This window comes from Electrophorus electricus, chromosome 17 (assembly GCF_041902795.1).
Source record: "Electrophorus electricus isolate QZ-2024a chromosome 17, ASM4190279v1, whole genome shotgun sequence".
Lineage (NCBI taxonomy): Eukaryota > Metazoa > Chordata > Actinopteri > Gymnotiformes > Gymnotidae > Electrophorus > Electrophorus electricus.
Window position 1 is genome coordinate 20,005,001 of NC_137513.1, and position 18,791 is coordinate 20,023,791.

Consider the following 18,791-nt stretch of genomic DNA (forward strand, 5'->3'; position numbering starts at 1 on the left):
AATGAGATTCCACAAAATCCATATCGTATCTTTAAAGTGAAATAATTCTCCATGTCCACGGTGGTGCCGACCCCGCCGGGGAAGTTTGGGTTCAGCGGTTCGGGCCACCGGGAGTCTGGGATTTAAGGCCCCGATGGAGATGGACCCCAGGTGTGCCAAGGCAAGCAGTTAAATTTCATCATTACCCTTTCTGTGCCATGTTGGCTTTTTTATAGGACTTTTATGGCCTCCCCTGTCCTGTGCAGTGTGGAGAGAAAGAGGGAGAGAGAGATAGAGAGAGAGAGGGAGAGAGAGAGATGAGGAAGAGAGAGAGAGGAGAGGTAGAGGAGCTAGTGAAAGAGAGAGAGGGGAGGTGAGAGATGGAGAGAGAGGAGGAAGACAGAGAGAGGAGAGGTAGAGGAGCTAGTGAAGGAGAGAGAGGGGAGGTGAGAGATGGAGAGAGAGGAGAGGTAGAGGAGCTAGTGAAGGAGAGAGAGGGGAGGTGAGAGAGGGAGAGAGAGAGGAGGAAGAGAGAGAGGAGAGGTAGAGGAGCTAGTGAAGGAGAGAGAGGGGAGGTGAGAGATGGAGAGAGAGGAGAGGTAGAGGAGCTAGTGAAGGAGAGAGAGGGGAGGTGAGAGAGGGAGAGAGAGAGGAGGAAGAGAGAGAGAGGAGAGGTAGAGGAGCTAGTGAAGGAGAGAGAGGGGAGGTGAGAGGGAGAGAGAGGAGAGGTAGAGGAGCTAGTGAAAGAGAGAGAGCGGAGGTGAGAGAGGGAGAGAGAGAGGAGGAAGAGAGAGAGGAGAGGTAGAGGAGCTAGTGAAGGCGAGAGAGGGGAGGTGAGAGATGGAGAGAGAGGAGAGGTAGAGGAGCTAGTGAAGGAGAGAGAGGGGAGGTGAGAGATGGAGAGAGAGGAGAGGTAGAGGAGCTAGTGAAGGAGAGAGAGCAGAGGTGAGAGAGGGAGAGAGAGGAGAGGTAGAGGAGCTAGTGAAGGAGAGAGAGGAGAGGTAGAGGAGCTAGTGAAGGAGAGAGAGCAGAGGTGAGAGAGGGAGAGAGGAGAGGTAGAGGAGCTAGTGAAGGAGAGAGAGGGGAGGTGAGAGAGGGAGAGAGAGGAGGGGACAGAGACAGAAAACTGGGAGAGACAGAGCTGATTGTGGGCTGTCACTTGTCACACTGACTGCAGGATGATATAAAAACAGCAGTGAGGGTGGAGGATAATGTCCATGATGAATGGGGTGTGGATGCTCATCCATCCATCTGAAGGATTTGCAGCAAAGGAATTGTGTACAGATGCTGAGGAAGACGAGATGTCTGGGAAAATGGAGAGGAGAAGAGAGGAGGAGGAGAGAGAGAAAGAGAGAGAGAAGTGTGTGTTGTTTGGGGCAATATGACAGCAGGTGATGCTGAGCGATGCAGAGACACACTACAGTGAGACTCACTATACATAATCAGTTTACATAGTAGCTATACATATTCACTATACATACTCAAAATACATACTAACTATACATACTCACTATACATACTCAAAATACATACTAACTATACATATTCACTATACATACTCAAAATACATACTAACTATACATACTCACTATACATACTCAAAATACATACTAACTATACATACTCACTATACATACTCAAAATACATACTCACTATACATACTCAAAATACATACTAACTATACATACTCACTATACATACTCAAAATACATACTCAAAAATACATATTCACTATACATACTCAAAATACATACTCACTATACATATTCACTATACATACTCAAAATACATATTCACTATACATACTCACTATACATACTCAAAATACATACTCACTATACATATTCACTATACATACTCAAAATACATATTCACTATACATACTCACTATACATACTCAAAATACAAACTCACTATACATATTCACTATACATACTCAAAATACATACTAATTATACATACTCACTACATACTCACTATACATACTCAATATGCATACTCAATATACATACTCAAAATACATACTAACTATACATACTCACTATACATACTATACATACTCAATATACATACTCATTATACATACTCAAAATACATACTCACTATACATACTCACTATACATACTATACATACTCAATATACATACTCACTATACAAATGGGAATGAGGCTTCCAGATCTCAGCGATAATTGTTTATTTATTTCGTCCTCGTTTGTGTGTTCATTTCCACCAGTCGCTTTTTTGCTGAGAAGGTCTTGTGTCCAGGTGACTGTTCCGTAATGTCATGACCGTGAAAACCTGTTACTATGTGTAAATGTGATTAGCACAGGGTTAAACGCCTCTCCGATTCGCTTAGTCAAGTGAGAGTATGGCCGGGGGTGGAGTGGCGGGCGTAGCAGCGGGGGGGGTGGCACGCTCGCAGGGTGGTGCGCAGCATGCCTGTGCCAACGTCGCTAAGCTGTGCCAGGCTCTTGCCGGGCGCGAGTCCACGTCGTCGGTCTCCGCCGCCCTACACAAAGGCCCCTCAAACTCACCACATATGCTCCGTGTGGCCCAGGAACCACTTCCAATTTTCTGCCATCTGCCAGGCCCCTGCACTCGCGCACCGCCGAAGGTCACCGACGTCTGCGTTTGACTCGCCAACGCCCGCACCGCAGCCCGACGCCAGTGGGGGCGCTCTCACCACTGCTGAACGATGATCAGGTGGACGGGAGAATAGACAGGCCATGATAGACAGTGGTCATAAAGACCAGGGCGCTGAGGACGAGGACCCGAGTCTCACTGTTCACATGGGGCTCCGCGTGGGGCTGTCCTGCCCATGGCCTGCAGATGGCCTCCTGCTATCTGAGCGCACTCTTTAAAGATGGTAGTTGCAGCCTTCCTACAAAACAAATGCTGAAACACCCCCCCCCCCCCCCCCCACCACACACACACACACACACACACACACACACACACACACATATGGAGGCAAAGTGGGATAAGCAGATTAACAGGCTGGATGCTGTCTTCACCACACCAATGCATTAATTAGCCTCATTACCTCCATGGCTATTTATGAAACACTAAAACACACAGCAGTGAGTGCAAGTGCCAGCAAACACAGTCCTGAACACCAGAGGTCCATGACCACACGGCGCTGTCCATGGTCCTGAACCCACCCTGCACCAGGCAGTTACTTGTTACTAAAGGGCCATGTTGTTCAGTGCTTTGGGGTGAACAAAGGACAAGTGTAGCATGCTGGCTGCCTTTCAGTGAGTGGCCAGTAGATTCAAGTTTGGTGTAAACCATCCCCCCTCCAATCCTGATGGATCGGTGGAGGTGCCACACGGGCCCAGGCTGCATGTTATCAGTGTTGTGGCTCTGAAGCAGGAAACAAAGGGTGTTACATTATGTGAAATATGTAGATTTCTCTTTTGTATGGGTATCTGTGTGTGTGTGTGTGTGTGTATATTTGGGCGTGTGTGTGTGTGTGCGTGTGTGTGCATGTATGTGTATGTGTGTGTGTGTGTGTGTGTGTGTGCATGCATGTGTGTTTGTATGTGTGCTTGTTGCTGTATGTGGCTACATGTGCATACATCTGTGTACGCGAGTGCGTATGGATGAATGAGGAGACACAGTGGTGGGTGGGGTTGAGGGAGTGGCTGCCAGTGGTAGGCGGGGCTGAGGGAGTGGCTGCCTGTTCTAACGGCTCTTTGAAAGAGATAAATGGCTTACAGATGGCCCAATCAATATATTCAAATGAGACATGTAAAATAGCCAGGCAACCATCAGAGACAAGCCCAGAGCTCAGCTAGAAGATGCGCACAGTCGGACTCTGCTATCTCTCTAGTACACACACTCACGCATACCTTTCATCTTTGCTTTGATCTCCCAGTCTCACCTGTTTTTAGCTGTGGTTAAGATACTTAGTAACATGCATTAGTACTTATATCTATACATGGACTCCTTTAGGGAAATTTACAGACTTTGAGTTGTAGCTCTCATGGTCCATATTACATCCCAAATCTGACTTTTTTAAAGAAATACCCTATTATTTATTCAGGTGTGTTCATAACTGTTCATGTACGTGTGCATGTGTGTGCATGTGCGTGTGTGTGTGTGTGTGTGTGTGTGTGTATGTGTGTGTGTGCTTGTGTGTGTGTGTGTATTTTATGTGATGCAGGCAGGCTGAGGTGAGGTTAAAACATGGTGAGATCAGACTCCTGCCGTGGCCACTGGGACGTCCTCAGGGGTGAAAATGTTCCCCAGACACAGATAACATCCAATACCTCCCCTGTGAAATGCAAAAACCCAGCGCTACACCAGCGAGGCGCTTTATCTGCCCTATCAGATCCTGCCTCTCTTATCATTTCGTTACACACACTTACCGCACATGCGGCCGTTTCCTTGAAATCAAATTTGTCCTCGTTGGGTGGTGTGTGAAGGGAGGAACCCTGACAAAGGCTTGTGTTGTTTTCATGCCGTAAGGAACAGGGAACAAAGATGAAGCTTATGAAGGCAATTGCAACCATGCTTCAACCTGACTGGCTGTTTAGCTGGGGGTCAGAGGTCAGGGCTGGGGTGCCCAGGATATCCCTACTCACGCTCGGCCCGAAGACGCTCACCTTGATGGGGGGCTCGAGAAACCCTTCACAGATGCACAGTAAAACCCCTCATGCTGTAACTGCAATTCTATATATTTTAGTCAGCATATTTTAGTCGTGTCTAATATCTGGACGTGTTACACCGGATCCCATCTACACACAAATCGCCCAGAGCTCTTCTCAGACACTGGTCTTACTGGCCTGGGACCACACACACTGGATGAGCTGCTGCAGGTGTCTTATGGGTGGAGTGGGCCTCTCTGATGGAGGAGGGTTAGTGAAACCCCACCTTCTCTCCCTCCGTCTTGTAACCCAGTAAAAGGGCTCTTGGCCTATTAATTGCCTTGACAGTGATGAAGGCATAGGGGATGATGCTATTCGTCTTTAATACTGCGCCTCGCATATTAGTGCAAGACAAATGGAAACTGCTTCCCAACATGAGCGGCTCTCGTTTTCAGGCCCGCCACCCCACCCCCTCGGCCTTTGAGGAGGTGAGCCAGGCAGGTCAAGGCTCCGGGGGTCTTCGGAGGGCGCGTTGTTTCTTTTACCGGGAGCGTTTCGCAGCTCATGCGACTCACGCGGATCACGTGAGCACTGGCAGGTGCAGCAGCGGTGTCACAGACGCACGTGGCCGGTGACTGTGAGCTGGCAGGGGTCACAGGTCGAGGGGAGTGTGGAGACTGCGCGGCCGGAGGGGCTCGGACGTTGCCGTGGCCACTCGGAGGCCTACTGTGAGGTCTGCTTTGTGGGAGGTTTTCCGCCAGCCTGGAATCTCACAAAGATGCTCCGCTCAATGGCTGACCTTGGCTCCCCTCACCTCACAAAGCCACAAAGATGGATGCCTGGGAGGGGAGCAGAGCTATTATCGCCTGCTCCTATTTGCCTGAGTGGCCCCTCCTGCTCTGGGGTGCTGGGGGTCAAGCCCATTCTCACTCACCGGCTGATGTCAGCACGCACACCCACTCTGCTCGGGTTCCAAACAGCACATGAACATGTCAAGGACAAAACCAGCAAATGCGTGTTTGTGAGACGCCGTCATGAGCAGTGAGAAACCGAACCATGCCCATGACTGCAATGATTTGTGTGGACTCACACGTTAAGGATGTTGAGTACAAGTTATGATAGATAATATGGACATGTCTGTTGTGCCCAGTTGTGCTGGACTGACAAGGCATCTCGGGGGTGAGTGACATCAGATTGGTGCTGTTTCTGGATCAAGTGACAGCCCAGAGTTCTTCATGGACTTCAAAAACACTGGCTGGATCTCATGGTTCTTCTTCATGACGCACTTTCTTAGAACATTCAAATGAGTCTGAGCACATTCAAATAGGTCTGAGCGTATTCAAATGAGTTAGAGCGAATTCAAACGAGTCTGAGATTCAATCAGTGAAGATGAAACTTGCCTAAGGTAAGCCCAGCCCTTTTTTTTACATTCTGAGGAAAACGCCAAATATGATTATGTATATGAGCAAATTATACTGCGATGAGCACAGTTTAATATATGGTAATTATTTGACAGGATATACTTACACACTGATTAGCATATCTGGAAGACCAGACAGAGATACAGCAGTAGTCTGTGAGGGATGACAAATAGCCCCTCCCCCTCATATATGCCCCCCACACAAACACATGCCCCAAATCTACCCCACCACAACATACATGCCCCCTCCCACATCCTACCCTCACCCCCAGTCACACAAGGAGCAGCCCAGTGGGTCTGGTAGTGGGTTAGTCGGCTGACCATGCCTTGATCCGGACGGCCTGTACAGTAACCCGAAGGCCCATGAGGGCAGCTTCCTGCCGGATCGACCCGTTAACATCCGGACCTGCTATGTGGTGTGCATGTGTGGACCACACTGTGTCTCAACTGGCAACAGTGTGTGTGTGTGTGTGTGTGTGTGTGTGTGTGGTGTGTGTGTGTGTGTGTGTGTGTGTGTGTGTGTGTGTGTGTGTGTGTGTGTGTGGTGTGTGTATGAGTGTGTGTGTGTGTGTGGCGTGTGTGTGGTGTGTGTGTATGAGTGTGTGTGTGTGTGTGTGTATGGCGTGTGTATATGTGTGTGTGGCGTGTGTGTGTGTGTGCATTCGCTGAGACTCTGGATGTAACCCAAGGCTTGACACTGTGTGTGTGAGCTCTCTGTCTTTGCACACAGCTGCGTTCCTTCCTGTACTCAACTGTAGCACTGCGCTCTCTCCACATCGATAGTCGTCCTGACTAATGCATTAGTGAGCATGTTGTCGCCCACCACAGTCGTCGTATTGATTATATGAGAGAATCTTAGATCATACAGACAAATTGGAGAGGGGTCTGACAATCCACTCGTGTCCTGCGGGTGGTCCATTGCAGTGTGTGTCTATTTATGGGGGAAAGTCTCTGCAGATTAGTAACCCACAGCTGTCGTTATATAGAGAGTTTGTTCCATTTTCTACCTTTGTTTCATATCTTCATTATTTCAGGTGATAATTTTGTCTTATGAGTCCTCACACAAATTAAGTCCACACGTGATACGAGATTCTCTGACATGCAGGAGTCGGAACCTTCTCGTGTTTGTGTGTATGTGTGTGTGTGTGTGTGTGTGTGTGTGGTGTGTGTGTGTTTGAACAGTTCATTCATGTCACTGTGATCCATGGAACTTCTCGCGCAGTTCTATCCATCGACGTGGTCATCTAACGCGTCAGGGAGACCTGCCAATATGTACATCCATCTAGTGTAACCCCAAGTAACTGTCCCATCTATCTACCCCATCTAACTACCCAATCTAAATACTCTATCTATCTACCCCATCTAAAGACCCCATCTATCAACCCTATGTAACTACCCCATTTAACTACTCCATCTTACTACCCCATCTATCTACCCCATCTGATTACCATATTAATCTACCCCATCTATCTACCCAATCTAACTACCCAATCTATTTACCCATCTAACTACCCCATCTATATCCCCCATCTAACAACTCCATCTAACCATCCCATCTAACAACTTCATCTATCTACTCCATCGAACTACCCCATCTAACTACTATATTTATATACCCCATCTATCTACTCCATCTAACTACCCTTTCTAACTACCTGATCTTACCACCCTATCTATTTACCTCATGTAACTACCATATCTATCTACCCCATCTAACTACCCCATGTAACTACCCCATCTATCTACCCCATCTCTTTTGTGGGGTTCTCTCATGGCCACTGCCCTAATTGAATCACCATAGAGTCACTGTATCTTTTCTAACTTTGGTATTAGGGTTTAATCAGGCATGTTGAGGACCAGCTTGGGGAGGTGAGGGGTCCTTTGTGAGGAGCCCATCTGTTTGTGACACCAGGCCCAGTTGGGGCCCAAGGGGTGCAGCCAAGACAAAGAGAGAGAGAGAGAGAGAGAGAGAAAGAGAGAGAGATGTGAGCAGATAGATGTGCTCTTTTGCTTGTGATGTTTGCATGGATGACTCTTAGTAGCACTGCCGTCTGCATGCTGTTTCTATTCTCTCCCTCTCTCCCTCTCTCTCTCTCTCCCTCTCTCCCTCTCTCTCTCTCTCCCTCTCTCCCCCCTCCCCCCCTCTCTGTTCTCATTCGCACATACTGTCTCTGATGTTTTCTCCCTTGCTTGAGCTGCTGGCGCTGTGCCTAATATTTCCACATGGCAGCTCATTGGTGTGATGCTGTAGATGAGGGAGGGAGAGCTGTTAGGGGCCATTGGGGGGTGGGGGCGAGCTACGGCCCTTCAGCTGCGATTGATTGTGACAGTGGTCTCGCCCCCCTGCTCGGCCTCTGCAGGGATGGGGGGGGGTTGGGGGGGGGGCGTGTTGGCAAACTTGATAGGCTTCTGTTCTACTCTGCCATCACTCAGCTGGGGTCGCGACCCCGCCGTAAACGGCCCGAGCCTGGTGGGCCGGAGGGGGTGGGGAGGACGGGTCAGGCCCTCTCCCCACCTCAGTGGTGCTGTCTACCTGATTCTGGGTGACCCCGCGGACCCTGCACCTGCGACATCCCCTTATCCTTCCCCCAGCGAGGCAGGCGGACGCGGGGGCCTTTAGCACGCCGTAATGGCCTCGTGACGCGGAGTGGTGCTGAACTTGCCTGGGCCCAGCCGGTGCACCCGAGTGGCCCAGCCCGGGGAGCCCGAACCGCCCGGCGCCCCCTGCTGGTGGCTCTCGCCCCATCTTGCCCCATATGTGTGGACGTAGGGTAAATGTTTCCTCACAAAGGCAAACCACTACGAGAAGCTTTTAGCTCTGCTGAAGGACGGTCGTTCGCTGAAACGTTTGTTGAGATGCTTTTTGCGCTGTGGACGGAAAGCGATGATGTGGTGTCTGAACTTGGGCGTGGTGAAGGGTGGGCTATAAGCCCTTAGCAGGCTGGGGGAAGTTACAGGTCGGTCAGTACCAAGTCTGTTGTGGCGTGTTTGTTTGAGGAGGCTGGTATGGGGCCTTCCTTTCCAGTAGGACTGGCATATTCAGCTCTGCAGATGGAGAGAGGGAATGGTTCTCACAGCCCTGCTTGAAAAGTGTGTGTGTGTGTGTGTGTGTGTGTGTGTGTGTGTGTGTGTGTGAGTGTGTGTGTGGGTGTGTATGTTTGTGTGTGTGTGTGTGTTTGTGTGAGAATGAGTACATATGTATATCTGCATGTATGTGCATGGATTTGTTTAGTGTATATGTCAAATTATTAGTCTGACCATGTGTTTATGTGCATATATTTCTCCACTTGTGTGTGTGTGTGTGTGTGTGTGTGCGCACATATGTGTGTGAACATACATTTGTATGTTTGTATGTCTGTGTAAGCGTTACTTGAGTCCTTCCTCAGCCAGGCCCCATATGCCATCCCACGCTGCACTTCAGTGCCGCCTCTGACCCCGCCCACCCCTCCTCTAGCCCCGCCCTCTATGTCTACACTTGCTACACAAATTAGCACAATGCGCAGGCTGGACTCCTCAGCTGGCTTCAACACCCCACTTGACACGGGCCTGACCTCTTCAGCGTGCCCCTCCCTTAGCCCACCGCCTGCCAACCACAGAGAGAGGCTCTCTGCTCGGGCTGGGAGAGGAGGTGAGAATGTGTGTGTGTGTGTGTGTGTGTGTGTGTGTGTGTGTGTGTGTGTGTGTGTGTGTGTGTGTGTGTGTGTGTGTGTATGGTGGGCTTTTGTGCCGGGGGATGGGCAGTTGAGAGCAGGAGGTGTGGGTAAATTCAGACGGAGGTTCACAGGGTTGCCTGGTCAATTAAATTCACATTGGAGATAAGTGATTTGCAAATGATATACAAACAAGTAAGTGTCTCGCACTTGAGAGATATCAAGGCTGCTACTCCCCGGCCTGCTGACATGCACGCCAGGACCAGGATTGATCGTCCAGGAGCCTATAGACAGCCTTCACACCCACATGGCCCAGCTCACACCAGGTGGCCAGACACCGCCGGTCTGAAAATCTCTGCTGCAGGAAACATCCAGCATTTTTTTTCTATCCTTCATATTGAAAATATAGTTTGGCAAGTATAGATGCACTTACAAAAAAAAAAAAAAAAAAAATCACAGTGAGTTTACAGTGTTATGGGATGTGTGTATTGTGGTGTGTTTTCGTGTGTGTGTGTGTGTGTGTGCTTGATTGAAAGGCGTGTAACAGTCCCCCTGCTCTCTGAGGAGTTGATGATACTAAAGACACTAAACGGACCTCTGGCTGTGTTGCGGTGGGTTGGGGGGTGTCAGGAGCCAGGGGGGTGGGTTGGGGGGAAGTCCCAGCGTTGGACCGTTCTGTTCCTTTACAACTTTACAAAATAGGCTTTTAATTTTCCTGAGCGGCTGGGGCGTGTGTGTCCTGCCTGCATCAATCATCATCAGGAAGACTGTTCCCCCGGGGCCTCTCCTCGCCTACAGCCCGGCCGGCAGCGGCTGCTCCCTCGCTCCCCCCGATCATCCCTCCCTCCTTCTCTCTCCCTCTCTCTCTCTCGCCCCCACCCTCTCTCTCTTTCTCCCCCTCTCTCTCTCTCTCTCTCTCTCCATCTCTCCCCCACCCTCTCTCCCTCTCTCTCTCTCTCTCTCTCTCTCCCCCTCTCTCTCTCTCTCTCTCTCTATCTCTCTATCTCCCCCACCCTCTCTCTCTCCCCCACCCTCTCTCCCCCCCCTGTCTCTCTCTCTCTCTCTCTCTCTCTCTCTCTCTCTCTCTCTCTCTCTCTCTCTCTCTCCCTCTCTCTCTCTCTCCCCCACCCTCTCTCCCCCCCCCCCCGTCTCTCTCTCTCTCTCTCTCTCTCTCTCTCTCTCTCTCTCTCTCTCATGTGTGTTCATGGCTCCCCACAGTGCCTCTCGGTGTCGTGCTGGTGCTGACTCATCTCCACCCTGAAGTGATGGAGCGAGTCACCTCGCTGCAGACACCGTAGCTGCCTCCACTCCCCTGTCTCCTTGGCCTCCACCCACCCGGGTGGAGGCAATGCTCCCCTGACCAACGCATTAGCGTGAAGAACCTGGGATTGACTGCTTGGTAAAGGAATTAGCAGATTGTCAATAGCAATAGTCCCAGATTAAACAACCTCATCCAGATTTTAGGGTAGAATATCTGAGACTGAGTCTCAGATGTTGTGAGTTGAATAGTGTGTGTGTGTGTGTACAAGTGTGAGCATGCATGCATATGTGTGTGTGCGTGTGAGTATGCATTTGAGTGTGCATATGTGTGTGTGTAAGTGTGAGCTCGCATGCATATGTGTGTGCGCATGTGAGTGTGCATGTGTGTGTAAATGTGCGTGTGAGCATGCGCACGTGTGCATGTGTGTGTGTGTGTGTGTGTGTGTGTGTGTGTGTGTGTGTGTGTGTGTGTGTGTGTGTGTGTGTGCATGTGGAGGGTGGATCATACTTCTCTCTGCTCTTTCAGAACAGATGGAGTGACAGTGCACATGCCCGCGGTCACGGCCGAACTGGGGTGTTCAGACGTTTGGTTGGGAACATTCTTTGGCTAAAACCCCCTGCGTCTCCTTTAGAATAAAAAGATATGAGATGTGCAGTTTACCTGCGTCTGTGTCCTAGTTAATCAAACAGCAGATCTGAAACATACACGTCAGAAATGTAAACAGATCAGGGTCCTCCTGCTGGGTCTGGGGGCGTGTCCACGCGTGTCTGGATTGGCTGTCTGGTAGTGCCTCTGTGCCACAGGAGGGCGGGCCATCAACACAGCAAAACAAAAAAAGGAAACAAGTTTAAATCTTTAATTGTCTCACATTTTGGGGATCTACTCCACCCATATTCACTCTGAGTGTGCTAAAACATTGAGTTAGAGCTAGTTTTTGTTTAGCATTTCATCAAATAAGCTAGCAAAAAGTATTAAATAATGTCACCTCCTTGGAAATTTGAGAGAAATTATTTAGATAATAATTCATAAATTAATTCCCTTTTAATCACTTTTCTCAGTCCAATCGTCCTGCTCAGACTGCGGGACTGTTCATGTTTCTCAGTCCTGTCTTCCTGTCGTTCTTCTCAGACTGTTCATTTTCCAGGTGTACCAGAGTTAGTGCAGGTGTATTATTTGTGACACACTCATCCGTTCATTTACGCTGTCAGTGGTTTAGTACTGTATGTATAAAATCTTGTTGAGGGGCCTTGACGTTTTACAGTGTAGTGCCACAATATGGCTTCCTCTGGCCCTGGGGTCACGTCGATGCCAGTCCTCGGCATCCTTGGGTCACCCCGGGGTTTATGATAAGTAAATATTGACTTGTGATGTATATCTCCACGTGAACTTACTTCCGTGCTAGCCACTAGCTGTCCATGTGCTCCTCAGTCACTGCAGACTTGAAGCAGAATGGGGGCGGAGCTTTGGGACATCCTGCGGCAGGTGACTCCGCCTCCATTTGGGCTGGTGGTAGGTAATCAACGGCTTTGCTGTGGAGTGTGTAACAGATCACGTAACACATCCTACCTGTACTCACACTTGACATGAAAGAGAATGGAACAGGAGGTCTCTCTATCTGTCTGTCTCTCCATCTGTCTGTCTCGCTCTCCTCTAGTTTGTATCTTTCTGTTTCTTTCACCCCTTTTCTTACTTTTTCCACTTTCCCTCTCTCCTTCTCTCTCTCTCTCTCTCTCTCTCTCTCTCTCTCTCTCTCCCCCTCTCTCTCTCCTTCTCTCTCTCTCCATCTCGCTCTCTCTCCTCTCTCTCTCCCTCTCTCTCTCCATCTCTCTCTCTCTCTCTCCATCTCGCTCTCTCTCCTCTCTCTCTCCCTCTCTCTCTCCATCTCTCTCTCTCTCTCTCTCTCTCTCTCTCTCTCTCTCTCTCTCTCTCTCTCTCTCTCTCTCTCTCTCTCCTTCGTCTCTAGTGCCAGGGGCTCTGATCTGATAAGGGGAGCAGGGAGGTGTGATAAGGGCGAGGTGTTGGGCGCTGCCCCCCTCTCTGGAGCGTTTAGTATGCATAGACCTCAGCTATCTGCTCAGCTGCACCTTGGCTCCCGCTGATCAGGCAGGCTGACAAGGGCCCTGTGCCCCCGCCCCTGCTCCGTATGCAGCCCTAACAGCACCCTCTTGCCCCGGGGGGAGAATGGGGAGGGGTGGGAAGGGGTTGGGGAGGGGGCGGGGCACAGCGGGCCGGTGGACCCAGAGGATGTTCAACTCCTCTCGCTAAAGCTGATCTTTGAGAGCTTCAGGTCCACTAGGTTCCTGTAGCACCAGCACATGAGCACATGCCAGCAGACACACACAGACACACACACACAGGCACACACACAAACACACACAGACAAACGCAGACACACACAGACACATACACAGACACACACACACAGGCACACACACAAACACACACAGACAAACGCAGACACACACAGACACACACACACAGGCACACACACAAACACACACAGACAAACGCAGACACACACAGACACATACACAGACAAATGCAAACACACACAGACACACACACAGACATGCACAGACACGCACAGACAAATACAGACACACACGCAGACACACGCAGACACACAGACACACACAGACAAACGCAGACACACAGACACAGACACAGACACACGCAGACAAACACAGACACAAATAGACACACATGCAGACACACATACAGACACATACGCAGACACATGCAGACACACACACAGACAAACGCAGACACACACACAGACACACACACGGACACACGCATAGAAATGCAGACACAAATAGACACACACGCAGACACAAATGCAGACATATATGCAGACACACGCAGACACACACAGACACACACACAGACACACACACAGACACACATGCAGACACACAGACATGTACACAGACACGCACACAGACACACGCAGACAAACGCAGATACACACAGAGACACACAGACACACATACAGACACATACGCAGACACACCCAGAAACACACGCAGACACATGCAGACACACGCAGACACACACAGACACATTTGCAGACACACGCAGATGCACACAGACACATTCACACACACAGACACACACAGACACACACAGACACACGCAGACACACACGTAGATGCACACGCAGACGCAGACACAGACACACCCAGAAACACACGCAGACACACCCAGAAACACATGCAGACACACACACAGACACATACGCAGACACATGCAGACACACACACACACACACTCAGACACACACAGACACACAAGCAGACACATACGCAGACACACAGAAACACATGCAGACATACATAGACACATTCGCAGACACATGCAGACGCACACAGACACACTAAGACACACTAAGACACACTAAGACACACTCAGACACACACACAAACGTGCACAGACACACACAGACATGCACAGACACACACGCAGACAAATGCAGACACATACAGAAACACACGTAGACACACATGCAGACGCACATGCAGACACACGCAGACACACACAGACACACACGCACACACACCCAGAAACACATGCAGACACACATGCAGACACATGCATACACACACAGACACATGAGGAGACACATGCAGACTCACACAGACACTCAGACACACACACAGACGCACACAGACACACTCAGACACACACGCAGACACGTGCAGACACACACAGACACACACAAACACACACGCAGACACACCCAGAGACACATGCAGACACACGCAGACACATACGCAGACACACGCAGACACACACAGACACATACGCAGACACAGAAACACACGCAGACACACGCAGACACACACAGACATGCACAGACACACGCAGACAAATGCAAACACACACAGAAACGCATGTAGACACATACAGACACACACGCAGACAAAGTGCAGACACACACAGAAACACACGCAGACACATGCAGACACACGCAGACACATGCAGACACACACACACATGCAGACACACGCAGACACATACGCAGACACATGCAGACACACACAAACACATACACAGACACACGCAGACATGCACAGACACGCACAGACACACACGCAGACACACGCAGACAAATGCAGACACACACAGAAACACATGTAGACACACATGCAGATGCACACTCAGACACACGCAGACACACACACACATACGCAGACACACACAGACACATATGCAGACACAGAAACACACAGACACACGCAGACACATGCAGACACACGCAGACACACTCAGACACATTCGCAGACACATGCAGATGCACACAGACACAATCAGACACACTCAGACACACACAGACACGGACAGACACACACGCAGACACATACATAGACACGCACAGACACGCGCAGACACACACGCAGACACACACAGAAACACACGTAGACGCACATGCAGACACACGCAGACGCCCGATGGTGTTTGCATGTCGGAGGAGGGACACGGGTCCAGCTGCGTCTCCCTCCTCCTTTCGCGCCACTCTGAACCTTTACTCCTTTTCACTAGTGTGTCTCCTGTTCCCTCCATTTTTTCACCTTGCTCTTTTTTCTCTTCTTCTCTCTTTTCCTCCATGCTATTACTCTCTCTCTTCCTTTTCCCTCCCCGTCCATCACTCTCTCTCCCTCTCTCTCTCTCTCTCTCTCTCTCTTATCCTCAGCTGCCAGTCACCTAGAAGGCGTGCTGCTCTGTGATAATGGTAGTGGGGTGCTAGAGGCAGCTATCTGCCCCCGGCGTTGCTGAAATGGGATTTGGGCTGAGCGTGGGTGCGGCCGCTTATTATGGGGTGCGGGGGCCTGGGACAGAGGAAGCCCACCACCACTGGCATGTGTGTTAGCGTTTGCACTAACAATAGCAGATAAGACAAAGGCGCTTGTTTGCCGTCCTGTCCTCACACAGAGGCCCATTAAAGGTGGACACTTATCTGATGAGCCATGAGGGCTAGGATCACCTGTGCACACGCACACATACACACACACACACACACACACACACACACACAAACAAATGCACACATATTCACTCATACATGCACACTAATACACACATGCATGCCCATATGTACACACACACTCACACATGTCTCTCTCTCTCTCTCTCTCTCTCACTCACATACACACACACACACACACACACACACACACACACACACACACACACACAAACACACATGTATCTGGGCCCCTGCTTGGCTGTGTGCTGAAGCCCCTCCCCCTTTCCTGCCCTGTTTCTCGCGGCCTGCTGTGGTTTTTCTGTTGTTTTGTTCTCTCTGGTTTATTTTCCTTTATTTTTATCATTCAATCTGGCTGCTAGTCACACATTAATCTAAATTCCAAACAGGCTCCACCTCTGGTGCTATCAACTCATAGTGAATGTGAGCGCCAACCCAAGAGAGGAGAGGAGAGGATATGACAAAAAGAGAGAAAAATGACTCACGCTATCACCAATTGGTGGGGGGGGGGTAAGACAGAGAGAGGGACTGAGAGAGAGACACAGAGAGAGAAAGGAGGATGTGGAAAGAGGGATAAAGAGCAAGAGGAAGAGATGAAAGTATGTGTTTGATAGTGTGAGTTTGATCGTGTGAGATTGAGAGTGTGTGATAGTGTGAGTTTGAGAGTGTGAGATTGAGAGTATGTTTGAGAGTGTGAGTTTGAGAGTGTGAGTTTAAGAGTGTGTTTGATAGTGTGAGTTTGAGAGTGTGAGTTTGAGAGTGTGTTTGAGAGTGTGAGTTTGAGTGTGTTTGATAGTGTGAGTTTAAGAGTGTGTTTGATAATGTGAGTTTGAGTATGTTTGAGAGTGTGAATTTGAGAGTGTGAGTTTGAGTGTGAGTTTGAGAGTGTGAGCTTGATAGTGTTTGAGTGTTAGTGTGAGTTTAAGAGTGTGTTTGATAGTGTGAGTTTGATAGCCAGAGTTTGAGTGTGAGTTTAAGAGTGTGAGTTTGAGAGTGTGTTTGAGAGTGTGAGTTTGATAGTGAGTTTAAAAGTGAGTTTGATGGTGTGAGTTTGAGAGTGTGTTAGTGTGAGTTTGAGTGTGAGTTTAAGAGTGTTTGATAGTGTGAGTTTGATAGTGTGAATTTAAGAGTGAGTTTGATAGTGTGAGTTTGAGTGTGAGTTTGATAGTGTGAGTTTAAGAGTATGTTTGAGAGTGTGAGTTTGAGAGTGTGTTTGAGAGTGTGAGTTTGAGAGTGTTTGAGAGTGTGAGTTTGAGAGTGTTTGAGAGTGTGAGTTTGAGAGTGTGAGTTTAAGAATGTGAGTTTGAGTGTGTTTGATAGTGTGAGTTTGAGTGCGAGTTTGAAAGTGTGAGCTTGATAGTGAGTTTGATAGTCAGAGTTTAAGAGTGTGAGTTTGAGGGTGTGAGTTTGATAGTGAGTTTAAGAGTGAGTTTGATAGTGTGAGTTTGAGTGTGCGTTTAAGAGTGTTTGATAGTGTGAGTTTGATAGTGTGAGTTTAAGAGTGTTTAATAGTGTGAGTTTGAGAGTGTGAGTTTGATAGAGTGAGTTTAAGAGTGTTTGATAGTGTGAGTTTGATAGTGTGAGTTTAAGAGTGCGTTTGATAGTGTGAGTTTGATAGTCAGAGTTTGAGTATGAGTTTGAGAGTGTGTTTGAGAGTGTGAGTTTAAGAGTGTTTGATAGTGTGAGTTTGAGGGTGTGAGTTTGATAGTGAGTTTAAGAGTGAGTTTGAGAGTGTGTTAGTGTGAGTTGGACAGTGAGATTGAGTGTGCGTTTGAGTGTTTAATAGTGTGAGTTTGATAGTGAGTTTGAGAATGTGAGTTTGATAGTGTGAGTTTAAGAGTGTTTGATGGTGTGAGTATGAGTGTGAGTTTGAAAGTGTGAGTTTAAGAGTGAGTTTGATAGTGTGAGTTTAAGAATGAGTTTGATAGTGTATGAGAGTGTGAGTTTGAGAGTGTGAGTTTAACAGTGAGTTTGATAATGTTTGAGTGTGAGTTTGAGAGTGAATTTGATAGTGTGAGTTTGAGAGTGTGAGTTTGAGAGTTTAAGAGTGTTTGATAGTGTGAGTTTGATAGTGAGTTTGAGTGAGTTTGATAGTGAGTTTGATAGTGTGAGTTTGAGAGTGTGTTAGTGTGAGTTTGATAGTGTGAGTTTGAGAGTATGTTTGATAGTGTGAGTTTAAGCGTGTGAGTTTGATAGTGTGTTTGATAGTGTGAGTTTAAGAGTGTGTTTGATAGTGTGAGTTTGAGAGTGTGAGTTTAAGAGTGTGTTTGATAGTGTGAGTTTGAAAGTGTGTTTGAGTGTTAGTGTGTTTGAGAGTGTGAGTTTGAGTGTTTGATAGTGTGAGTTTGAGAGTGTGAGTTTGAGTGTGAGTTTAAGAGTGTGAGTTTAAGAGTGAGTTTGAGAGTGTGAGCTTGATAGCGTGTTTGAGTGTTAGTGTGAGTTTGAGAGTGTGAGTTTGATCATGTGTTTGATAGTGTGAGTTTAAGAGTGTGTTTGATAATGTGAGTTTAAGAGTATGTTTGAGAGTGTGAGTTTGAGTGTGAGTTTGAGAGTGTGAGCTTGATAGTGTGTTTGAGTGTTAGTGTGAGTTTAAGAGTGTGTTTGATAGTGAGTTTGATAGTCAGAGTTTGAGTGTGAGTTTAAGAGTGTGAGTTTGAGAGTGTGTTTGAGAGTGTGAGTTTGATAGTGAGTTTAAAAGTGAGTTTGATAGTGTGAGTTTGAGAGTGTGTTAGTGTGAGTTTGAGTGTGAGTTTAAGAGTGTTTGATAGTGTGTTTGATAGTGTGTTTGAGTGTGAGTTTGATAGAGTGAGTTTAAGAGTGAGTTTGATAGTGTGAGTTTAAGAGTGAGTTTGATAGTGTGAGTTTGAGAGTATGTTTGAGAGTGTGTGTTTGAGAGTGTGTTTGAG